At 37.3% G+C, this 12,641-nt stretch overlaps 1 pseudogene; it reads right to left on the bottom strand.

The window, feature by feature from the left end:
- The window catches only part of LOC122915363, a 39,533-nt pseudogene extending 28,802 nt beyond the window's left edge, over positions 1–10,731 (bottom strand).
- Between the last annotated feature and the right edge of the window lie 1,910 nt (positions 10,732–12,641).

Here is a 12,641-nt window from a genome sequence, read left to right as displayed (position 1 = left end):
GTCTTGAGCTGCTTTCAGGATTTTCTCTTTGTCACTAAGACTTGTAAGTTTTACTATTAGATAACAGGATGTGAACCTATTTTTTTCTGATTTTTGAGGGGGTGGGGTTCTCTGTGCCTCCTGGATTTTGATGCTTGTTCCCTTTTCCAAATTATGGAAATTCTCTGCTATAATTTGCTCCAATATATCTTCTGCCCCCCTCTCTCTTTCTTCTTCTTCTGGAATCCCAATTATTCTAATATTGTTTCATCCTATGGTATCACTTATCTCTCAAATTCTCCCCTCGTGGTCCAGCAGTTGTCTGTCTCTCTTTTGCTCAGCTTCTTTATTCTCCATCATTTGGTCTTCTATATTACTAATTCTCTCTTCTGCCTCATATAGCTGTAAGAGCCTCCATTTTTTATTGCATCTCATTAATAACTTTTTAAATTTCAACTTGGTTAGATTTTAGTTCTTTTCTTTCTCCCAAAAGAGATTTTATTTCTCTAGAAAGTGTTTCTCTAACATCTTCCATGCCTTTTTTGAGCCCAGCCAGCACCTTGAGGACTGTTGTTCTGAACTCTAGTTCTGACATATTACCAATGTCCCTATTGATTAGGTCCCTAGCCATCAGTACTGCCTCTTGTTCTTTTGTGTGTGTGTGTGTGTTGGTTTTTTCTGCCTTGTCATTTTATCCAGATAAGAACATATGAATGAGAGAATAAAACACTAAAAGGGTGACAAAGACTCCAGAAAAATGTACACTTACCAAATCAGAAGAGATCCAAAACTGGGGGGAGAAAAAGAGGGGGAACAAAAGAAATATATATATATATATATATATATATATATATATATATGAATGAGACTGGTGAATAGAACAGAGCCACCCACTTGATTTTGGGTGTATTTTGGTCTATTAGAAGAAACTATCTCCCAAATTTTTAAAGAAAGAAGAACTTATATATATACAAAAATAGGGGTTAACACAATGAAAGGATGGTATATGACTAAAGATGAACATTTTTTTAAAAATTCTGAAAAAGGAATCCATCAGAATCCTAGAGGAGAACATAGGCAGTAATCTCTTCGATATCAGCCACAGCAACTTCTTTCAAGATATGTCTCCAAAGGCAAAGGAAACAAAAGCAAAAATAAACTTTTGGGACTTCATCAAAATCAAAAGCTTCTGCACAGCAAAGGAAACAGTCAAGAAAACAAAGAGGCAACCCACGGAATGGGAGAAGATATTTGCAAATGACAGTACAGACAAAAGGTTGATATCCAGGATCTATAAAGAACTCCTCAAACTCAACACACACAAAACAGATAATCATATCAAAAAATGGGCAGTAGATATGAACAGACACTTCACCAATGAAGACATACAAATGGCTATCAGACACATGAAAAAATGTTCATCATCACTAGCCATCAGGGAGATTCAAATTAAAACTACATTGAGATAAAAAAAAAGAGATAAAAAAAAAACTACATTGAGGTATCACCTTACTTACACCAGTTAGAATGGCCAAAATTAGCAAGACAGGAAACAACATGTGTTGGAGGGGATGTGGAGAAAGGGGAACCCTCTTCCACTGTTGGTGGGAATGCAAGTTGGTGCAGCCTCTTTGGAGAATAGTGTGGAGATTCCTCAAGAAATTAAAAATAGAACTTCCCTATGACCCTGCCATTGCACTACTGGGTATTTACCCCAAAGATACAGATGTAGTGAAAAGAAGGGCCATCTGTACCCCAACGTTATAGCAGCAATGGCCACAGTTGCCAAACTGTGGAAAGAACCAAGATGTCCTTCAACGGACGAATGGATAAGGAAGGTGTGGTCTATATACACTATGGAGTATTATGCCTCCATCAGAAAGGATGAATACCCAACTTTTGTAGCAACATGGACAGAACTGGAAGAGATTATGCTGAGTGAAATAAGTCAATCACAGAGAGTCAAGTATCATATGGTTTCACTTATCTGTGGAGCATAACAAATAACATGGAGGACATGGGGAGATGAAGAGGAGAAGGGAGTTGAGGGAAATTGGAAGGGGAGGTGAACCATGAGACACTATGGATTCTGAAAAACAACCTGAGGGTTTTGAAGGGACAGGGGGTGGGAGGTTGGGGGAACCAGGTGGTGGGTATTAGAGAGGGCATGGATTACATGGAGCACTGGGTATGGTGCAAAAATAATGAATACTGTTATACTGAAAATAAATAAAAAGTAAATAAATTTTAAAAAGAAAAAAAATTCTGAAAAAGGAACTGATAAGATAAGTTGGTTGGGAAAAAAAAAAAAGGAGGGAATGTGCTCAGGCTGGATGGAGACTAGAACAAAGCCATATGCTAGATTAGGGTATATTTTGATCTATTAGAAGAAATTGTATCCCAAACTTTTTTAGAATAAAAAAAACCTATATGCATACAAAAAATAAGGTTAAATACAATGAAGGGATAAAATATGACTATAAGAATGAAGGCTTAAAAATATATTTTTTAAGAAAGGTATTGTTAAGATAAATCAGTTTAAAAAAACATTAAAAGAAGAAAGAGGAAAAGTTAAAAAAATAGAATGAGAAAAAAATAAAATGAAAAAAATTAATTTTGTCAGACTAAAGGATCGTGGCAGGGGAAAGCCATGAATTCTTTGCTTTGCTGTCCCCTAGCTCTGGAGTTCCACTATTTTCCTTGATCAGTGAGCTTGGTCTTGGCTGGATGTTCTTGCTGATCTTCTGTGGGAGGATCCTACTGCAGTGATTCTCAAATGACTTTGCCTGAGGTGGAATTGCACCACCCTTGCTGGGGACCAGGCTAAGTAATCTGCTCCAGTTCACTATCAGAGTTTTTGTTCCCTGAACGCTTTCCATACCACTTTGGAGGATGGGAATGAAGATGGCAGCCTTCCAATTTCCAGCCCAGAGGAGCCAAGAGCTGGGGCCCCACTCCTCAGTGAACCCTCAGAGATAAGCAGTCAATCATTCCTGTCTCCCTGGTCTCCGGCCCTGCTCCGTGCTCTCCTGGCCGGTGACTGAGCATTTCTATCTCTGGCGCATGGCCCCATTTGGAGTCTCCAAACCCAGCAGATTGCTGCCGTGCTGCTCTTCCCAGAGGAGGAATGTGAGTCTCCCTGGCTTGGCCACTTGTGGGGTCCTTGGTAGAAGAGCAGTAGTCTGACTGTGCCTTGGGCCACGGTTTAAGGTAACCCCGATCTGAAAGCTCAGTCCTCGACTCTGTCTCTATAGTCGGCTTCCCCGCTCCAATACCTGGCAGCCCTGCCACACTCAAGACACCCCCAATCTTTCTGTGACCCCACGGGAGCTGAGACCACACTGTACCTGTGAGGGCTCCACCCCTGCTTAGTCTCTGGAGCAACGTCCCTCAGTGGAGCAGACTTCTAAAAGTTGTGATTTTGTGCTGCTCTGCTCTGCTGCTTGCTGGGAGCCAGCCCCTCCCACTGTGGTCTATCTTCCCGTGGCTTTGGATTCACTTCTCAGCACATCCTACCTCTCAGAAAGTGGTCAATTTTCTGTTCCTAGAATTATTGTTCTTCTTTTCTATCTCCTATTGAGTTTGTAGGTGTTTGGAATGGTTTGATACCTATCTAGCTAAACTCCCACGATCTGATGTCATTTCAATCTGCTACTTCTCTGCCATCTTGCCTCTCACTTAATAGTGAAAGTTTTACTTCTTCCTTACTAATTTGGATGCCTTTTATTCCTTTTTGTGTGTGTTATTGCTATAGCAAGGACTTCCTTGATATGGCAAGGAATAGAAGCAGTGGGAGTAGAGATCCTTGTCTTGTTCCTGACCTTAGGGGAAAAGCTCACAATTTTTCACCATTGAGAATGATGTAGCTGTGGGTTTCTCATATATGGCCTTTATTATGTTGAAGTAAGTTCTCTCTAAACCTACTTTGTTGAGGGTTTTATCATGATGGATGTTGCATTTTGTCACATGCTTTTTCTGAGTTTATTGAAATGAGCATATGGTTTTTATACTTTCTCTTGTTGATGTGATGTATCACACTGATTGACTTGCAAATACTGAACCATGCCTGCATCCCAAGAATAAACCCCAATTGGTCATGGTGAATGATTTTCTTAATGTATTGTGGGATTTGGTTTGCTAATATTTTATTGAGGATTTTTTGCATCTGTGTTCATCAGGGATGTTGGCCTGTAGTTCTCCTTTTTTTTTTTTTTTTTGTAGTTTCTGGTTTGGGTGTTTGGGTAATGCTGGTCTCTCGGAATGCGTTTGGAAGCTTTCTTGCTTCTTCTATTTTTTTTGAATAGATGAGAAGAATAGGTATTAACTGGTCTTTAACTGTTTCATAGAATTCACCTGGGATACTATCTAGTCCTGGACTTTTTTTTTTTTTCAGATTTTATTTATTCATTTGACAGAGAGAGAGAGATCACAAGCAGACAGAGAGGCAGGCAGAGAGAGAGGGAGAAGAAGGCTTCCTGCTAAGCAGAGAGCCCAATGCAGGGCTCAATCCCAGGACCCTGAGATCATGACCTGAGCCGAAAGCAGGGGCTTAACCCACTGAGCCACCCAGGTGCCCCATGGTCCTGGAATTTTATTTGTTGGGAGTTTTGTGATCACTGATTCAACTTCACTGCTGGCAATCTATTCTTCCTGAGGTTTTGTGAGGTTTTGTGAGGTTATATGTTTCTAGGAATTTTTTGTGAGGTTATATGTTTCTAGGAATTTACCTATTTCTTCTAGGTTGTCTAATTTTTTAGGATATAATTTTTCATAATATTCTTTCATAATCCCTTGTATTTCTGTAGTGTCAGATGTTATTTCTCCTTTTTCATTTCTGATTTTGTTTGAGTCCTCTCTCCTTTAAAAAAAATTTTAATTAAAAAAATTTTTTGGATGAGTCTGGCTAGGGGCTTATCAAGTTTGTTGATCTTTTCAAAGAACCATCTCCTGGTTTCACTGATCTGTTCTATTGGGGTTTCGTTTGTTTGTTGTTTTTGGTTTCAATTTAGTTTATTTCTGCTCTAATCTTTATTAGTCCCTTCCTTCTACTGGTTTGGGGTTTTGTTTGTTCTTCTTTTTCTAGCTTCTTTAGATGTAAGATTAGGTTGTTTATTTGAGATTTTTCTTGAAGTAGGCCTGTATTGCTATAAACTACCCCTGTAGAACAGCTTTTGCTGCATCCCAGAGATTTGGGACCATTGTGTATTCATTTTCATTTGTCTCCATATATTTTTTGATTTTCTCTTTGGCTTCGTAGTTGACCCATTCATTATTTAGTAACATGTTATTTAATTTCCATGTACTTGTGCTCTTTCCATATTTTTCCTTGTGGTTGATTTCTACTTTCATAGCCTTATGGTCAGAAAAGATGAATAGTAAGATTTTGCTCTTTTTCAGTTTGTTGAGACTTAGTTTGTGGCCCAATATATGGACTATTCTAGAGAATGCTCCATGTGCACTTGAAAAGAATGTGTATTTGGGCACCTGGGTGACTTAGTCAGTTAAGCATGGACTCTTGATATTGACTCAGGTCATGATCTCAGGGTTGTGAGATTGAGCCCTGCACTGGGCTCTGGGCTGGATATGGAGCCTGCTGAAGATTCTTTCTCTTTCTCTCCCTCTGCACCTCCCCACTCTCTAAAAAATAAAAAAGAGGAAACAGTTTGTATTCTGTTATTTTAGGATGAAATGTTCTGAATGTATTTGTTAGATCCATCTGGTCCAATGTGTCATTCAAAGCCACTGTTTCTTTGTTGATTTTCTGGTTTGATGATCTGTCCATTGATATAAGTGGGATGTTAAAGTACCCCGTTATTATTGCATTATTATCAATTAATTCCTTTATGTTTCCTGTTAACTATTTGGGTACTCCCATGTTGGGTGCCTAAATATTTACAATTGTTATATTTTCTTGTGGGATTGTCTTCTTTATTATTAAGTAGTGTTTTTCCTCATCTCTTGTTACAGTCTTTGTTTTAAAATCTATTTTGTCCAATATAAGTATTGCTGCCTTGGCTTTCTTTGACATCCATTTGCATTATAAATATTTGTTCCCTCACTTTTCAATCTGCATGGATCTTTAGGTCTGAAATGAGTGGTAGGTCTGAAATGGTGACAGCATAATCTATACTGGTTTTTAGTTTTTAATCCATTCCATCACCCTATGTCTTTTCTTTTAATTTTTTAATTTTTTATTTTTTATAAACATATATTTTTATCTCAAGGGACCCTATGTCTTTTTGACTGGAGCCTTTAGTCCATTTACTTTCAAAGTAATTATTTGGTAGGTATGTATTTATTGCCACTTTTAGGTTCCTATTTTAAATCCAGTTATTTAATTATTTATGTTTTAAAGATTTTATTTATTTATTTGACAGAGAGAGATCATAAGCAGGCAGAGAGGCAGGCAGAGAGAGAAAGGGAAGCAGACTCTCCACTGAGCAGAGAGCCTGATGTGGGGCTCGATCCCAGGACCCTGAGATCATGACCTGAGCAGAAGGCAGAGGCTTAACCCACTGAGCCACCCAGGCACTCCTAAATCCAGTTATTTAATGCACAGTGTTTATCTATTTCCATTTTGGTACTTGTTTTGTAATTGTCTTGTAGTTCTCTGATCCTTTTCTTGCTCTCTTTCAGGGTTTGATGGCTTTCTTTAGTGATATACTTGGATTCCTTTCTCTTTATTTTTATCCATTACTTGTTTTTGATTTGTGGTTACCATTAGGTTTGTATATAACATTTTCTGCATATAGCAGTTTATATTGAGAGTCACTTGAGCAAGTTAGGTCATGAGTATCAGCACTATGCTTGCTCCTGCAGGGTGCTGTGTGTTTATGCTGTGGAGTAGAGGAGAGAAATGGCTCTTGCTAGCTCCTTTATGATCCCTGCCCCTTAGGACACACTCTGAAATGAGTAAACTATTCTTCCTCCCCTATTCTCCAGGAATTTACGCACTGCTGCTCTACACTGTATACTATATTCCCCCCTTCACTTGTTTGTCATGTGGTTTCTTTCTTTCTTTCTTAATTTATTTTTTCACACACAGGCAAAATTATGGGTACATACATAGGTGTAAAATTTCAGTGAAAGTAAGGGAATGATTAACACAAAATATGGTTTGATGGTTACCTCTGGGTTGGGGTGGAAGGGAATACAAACAGGGAGAAAGGGAATTTCTAATGTTCTGTTTCCTAACCTGTGTGATGAAGACAAAGTGCTGACAATTCTTTTTTTAAAAATATTTTTATTTATTTATTTGACAGACAGAGATCACAAGTAGGCAGTGAGGCAGGCAGAGAGAGGAAGGGAAGCAGGCTCCCCGCTGAGCAGAGAGCCCGATGTGGGGCCCGATCCCAGGACCCTGAGATCATGACCTGAGCTGAAGGCAAAGGCTTTAACCCACTGAGCCACCCACGTGCCCCAGTGCTGACTATTCTTTGAATAATTTGTATATATAATTTAATGTAATTTAATGTGATTAGCACGATATTTTATTTTTAAAAATTTTACCGTGATTTTTTGGAACTTAAACTTGTTAAACACCTTCATATGCCTTCCCTTACTTAACCATCTAATTAATACCCTTTATAAAGAGATTTTCTCTTACAGTATTGTCTTTCTTTCACAAATTCTACAGTTTGTAATCATATACTTACTTGTTTATATGTTTTACTACCTATTTCTCCCACTAAGCTGCATGTTCCTTGAGAGCTGAAACCATGTTTGTTTTGTTTACCACTGTGCGATTCAAACAATTTCTTCTACATGAAGTTGTATATGGTTGAATTCTAGAGTTTTGAGAACTTTTTCATCTACAAAGATGAGTTTTGCCAAAGGTTGGAGGGGGAAGCTTTGCTAAAGCAGTTATGCAAACACTGAAATAAGTAAGATAGCATATAAATAGATCAACACAGTACATGGTGTTTGTAAGTACTCAGTACATATCAGTATGGGCTGGTATTGGTGTCAGTTCTGCATCTTTTTATTTAACTCTAATTGTCTAAATTAATTTCATTCAAATTTGTTCATCAGGGGCACGAAGTATGTTGTAGTCAATCTTTCTTGCTGCCCAGATATATAAATGAAGACTATTTTGCCAATCCATGAATAATGATTGTAACATAAACAGCTGAAAACCACGGAAGTCCAGTAGGGTTGAATGTACCTGTAATTTTCCTAGTGGAAAGAAAGATCTATAGATTTGGGTTAGAGGTTGAGAGATGAAGCACTCATTTGCTGATTCTAATTCTCAATCACAGGTGTCTTGGAATGATTTGTTTCACTACTTTAGAGACAGGGTAACATCTAAAGTCTTTTATCAAGACAAGTCCCCATTTAAAAAAAGTAAGAAATTACGCTAATACCAAATAAAGGGACAACTCTGTAAAATGGTTTAGGACCCAAGAGTTGGTGGGAAATAAATTTAATGAGTTTCAGCTGTCACTTGTTGTAATGAGATAAAATGAATAATAAATAGCAGATAAATAATGTATGATATACATATCATACATTATACCATTTGATATATATACCATTTGATATATATACCATTTTTTAAAAAATCATCTATTCATTGTGAGATGCATGCTAATATCAGGGATGGTAACATGAAAGAATGGTCAATGGCAATTGCAAGAATTGTTGACTGAAAATTGAAGAAAAATTCTTTCACAGATGTTAAAATATAAAACATTTGTATATTAGAATCAACAAGATAAGGCATAAACACATATAAATACTAGTCCCTGATATTAAATATATTTCTTAGTGTGGATTGTGACCAAAACATTTGAAAGCTACTGCCCTATAAAATGTATTTTCTGTTCCTTAGATTAAAATTGGATGGAATATTGCAAAATTATACACATATCAGACTGTGAAATTACAACATCTATAAGAAACCCTTTGGTAAATTAAAACTAAAGTAACATTTCTAAAATTGACACAAAAAATTACACATATATTATGAAATTATCAGTCAAATTATAAACTGAATCAATATAAAACATTCACTGACCATGAAATATGACAGCTAGCTAATAGCTAATAATACTTGGACCAGTGAAAACTTTGATCCACCAAACATGAAGAATGGACAGACATGTGGATTTCTCAGAATCACAGACTCTTGGAAAAAAATATATCCGCTTTTTCTGTAAAGTATATAATTCTTTGCCAGTTATGTGTAATCAGTTTTTTAAAACTTCCAATTACTAAAATTTGAGAATAATAATAAAATAACGATAAAAGCTTTCAATAACAATTACTTCAGTTGTTCTAGAAAACACTGCTATTTTTGGTTCTGCAGAGTCAAGTGCAGAAGTGAGCAGATTGATAAACTTATAAACATCATGAAAAGAGTTGTAGAGAGCAACTAGAGCCACTCAGATGCCATTTGGTTTTCACTTGTCACAAACCACTCCTTGTTTTTCTAGTTCTTGGAAAACACATTTTATTGGAACAGAAAATGTCAGTGTGATCTGGCAACTATGATCCTCTATGTGGGATGGATAATTATGTACAGTTTCTTGGTATCTGCTAGTAGATTTTTCTCCTCAATGTTTTCATAGTTGCTTGCTTAAAGATCTCTAAACTAGCATGTAAGGAACAGAGCAACAAATGTGAGGGTTTGAAATTTGAAATCCATCGACCCCAGGGATTAACTGCGGTTTATAATTCACCTTAAATCAGGTGCTGATTTATGGCCAAACCATCCCACTAGCTCAGTTTTAATTGTATGGGCATGTTTTTCATGAATAAAGGCACCAGCAAGACTTCCTGCTCCTAAATTTAAATACTTATAGGAGTACCAGCAAACAAAATCAACTCCCCAGTCATGTAAGCGGAGTTCAACATTTCCAACCGCATGTGCTAGATCAAAGCCAACAAAACAATTCTCTGTTTGTCCAGCTCTTGTGATGGCAGATACATTAAAGAGCTATTCAGTGTTAAAATGCAGCCCACTGAACAGGACCACTGCAACTGAGTCTCCTTCCTTCTCAATTACTTCAAGGATATCCTCTATACTCAATCTTTTCTTCCCCCCTTGGCTTTATCACCCACATGCTTTTCTCAATATTAAGCCTATGAAATTGAAGCTGTGACTCAATAGCACAGTGATCTGAAGGGAAGGCTTTGGCTTTCAGAATTTTATACCATCTTGGTGTAGGCTTACACAAGGATAATAGCAGAAGATGTAAATTAACAGTCAAATCATTTATTAGGGCTATTTCTTTCTTATTGGCTCCTACAATGTCATTCATAAGGCCTAAAATAATCTCATCTCCTGTAATCCAAGGACATTTTCCTAGGCCATGTCATGTGGTTTCTTTAAGGGTGGCTACTCAGCTTCCTATTGTCCTCCAGCTCTCCCAGAACCAGACACTAATTTTTAAAATTCCAGGTTTTAAGTCTCACTGATTATAAGACCTTATGAAATTTGGCCCTCACTTTCAAAACCGAATGTTATGGGGATTTGTCTTCCCTGTGTGGAAACTCTTGTGTGATAGTCTGTTTCTCTCTGTTCTCCATGCCCAAGGCCCACTCTCCACACCCAGCTGATAGCAGAGGTCCATTTTGCTCCCTATTGTGTCTCTGTCCATCCTACCCTCTCAGTGTGGTCTCTTCTTTACCTTTTGTTGTGGAGTTGTTCTGCCAGTCTTCAGGTTGTTTTCTGGGTTATTTATGTTGATGTGAGTGTTACCTAGTTGTATCCATGGATCAAGGTGAGCTTAGGGTCTTCTTACTCTCCATCTTCTAGCCTCCTGTACCTAAGTTTAGAAATCTGGAAGTATAAGTTCTTCAGCTCTGTTCTTCTTTTTCAAGATTATGTGGGCTGTTTATATTCCATGTAAATTTTAGGATGATGTTTTTCTATTTCTGCCAAAATATCATTGGGTTTTTGGTAAGGTTTACAATGAATCTATAGATCAATATTGACAATAATATTGACATCTTAACAATATTAAGTCTTCCAATCCATGAACATGAGATATGTTTCCATTTATTTAAGTCTTTCATTATTTATTAATTTCTTTCAGGAGCATTTTATAGTTTTCATTTTTTAATTTAAATTTAATTAATTAACATATAGTGTATTATTAGTTTCAGGGGTAGAGTTCAGTGATTCATCAGTTGTATATTACACCCAGTTCTCATTACATCACATGCCCTCCTTAAAGCCCATTACCCTATTACCCCATCCCAACCCCTCCCCTCCAGCAACCCTAGTTTGTTTCCTATGACTAAGAGTCTCTTATGGTTTTTCTCCCTCTCTGATTACCTCTTGTCTTATTTTTCCCTCCCTTCCTCTCTGCTCCTCTGTTTTGTTTCTGAAATTCTACATAACAGTGAGATCATATAATTATATTTCTCTGATTCCCCTATTTCCCTTAGCATAATACCCTCTAGTTCTATCCACATGATTGCAAAGAGCAAGACTTGGGTTTTTTTGATGACTGAGTAGTGTGTGTGTGTGTGTGTGTGTGTGTAATCTCACCTCCACTTTGGTCATGTGGATATCTGGGCTCTTTCCATACTTTAGCTATTGTGAACATTGCTGCTATAAACATTGGGGTGCAGGTACCCCTTTGGATCACTACATTTGTATCTTTGGGGTACATACCTAGTAGTGCAATTGCTAGTCATAAGGTAACTCTATTTTTAACTTTCTGAGGAAACTCCATACTGTTTTCCAGAGGGGCTGTACCAACTTGCATTCCCACCAACAGTGTACAAGCATTCTCCTTTCTCCACATCCTTGCCAACATTTGGTGTTTCCTTACTTAGTTATAGCCATTCTGACTGGTATGAGGTAGTATCTCATTGTGGTTTAATGATTTGTATTTCCTTAATGCCAGGTGATGTTGAGCATTTTTTCATGTCTATTGACCTTTTGTATGTCTTCTTTGGAGAAATGTCTGTTCATATCATCTTCTATTATTTGTTCTTTGGGTTTGATAAGTTCTTATAGATTGTGGATAGTAGCCCTTTATCTGATAAAACATTTGCAAAAATCTTCTCCCATTCTGTAGGTTGTCTCTTGGTTTTGTTAACTGTTTCCTTTGCTGAGCAAAAGCTTTTTATCTTGATGAAGTCCCAATAGCTTATTTTTGCCTTTGTTTCCCTTACCTTTGGAGACATGTCCAATTAGAAATTCCTGTGGCCAAGAACACAGTTTGTGTTCTCCTCTAGGATTTTGATGGATTTCTGTCTCACATTTAGGTCTTTCATCCATTTGAATTTATTTGTATATGTTGTAAGAAAGTGGTCCACTTTCATTCTTCTTCATGTTGGCTATCTAATTTTCCCAATACTATATGTGATGAGTCTGGTTTTTTCCCCATTGGGTATTCTTTCCTGATTTGTGGTAGGTTAGTTGACCATAGAGTTGACGGTCCATTTCTGGGTTCTCTATTCTGTTCCACTGATCTTTGTGTCTATTTTTGTGCCAGTACAATACTGCCTTGGTAATTACAGCTTTGTAATATAGCTTGAAGTCCGGACTTGTGATGCCACCAGCTTTGGTTTTTCCTTTTCAGCTTTCTTTTGGCTATTTGGGGTCTTTTCAAGTTCTGTACAAATTTAAGGATTATTTGTTCTAGCTCTGTGGAAAATGTTGATGGTATTTGATAGGGATTGCATTGAATGTATAGATTGCTCTA

The sequence above is a fragment of the Neovison vison genome, chromosome 8, assembly GCF_020171115.1.
Source record: "Neovison vison isolate M4711 chromosome 8, ASM_NN_V1, whole genome shotgun sequence".
Lineage (NCBI taxonomy): Eukaryota > Metazoa > Chordata > Mammalia > Carnivora > Mustelidae > Neogale > Neogale vison.
This window is presented reverse-complemented; position numbering and strand designations above follow the sequence as displayed.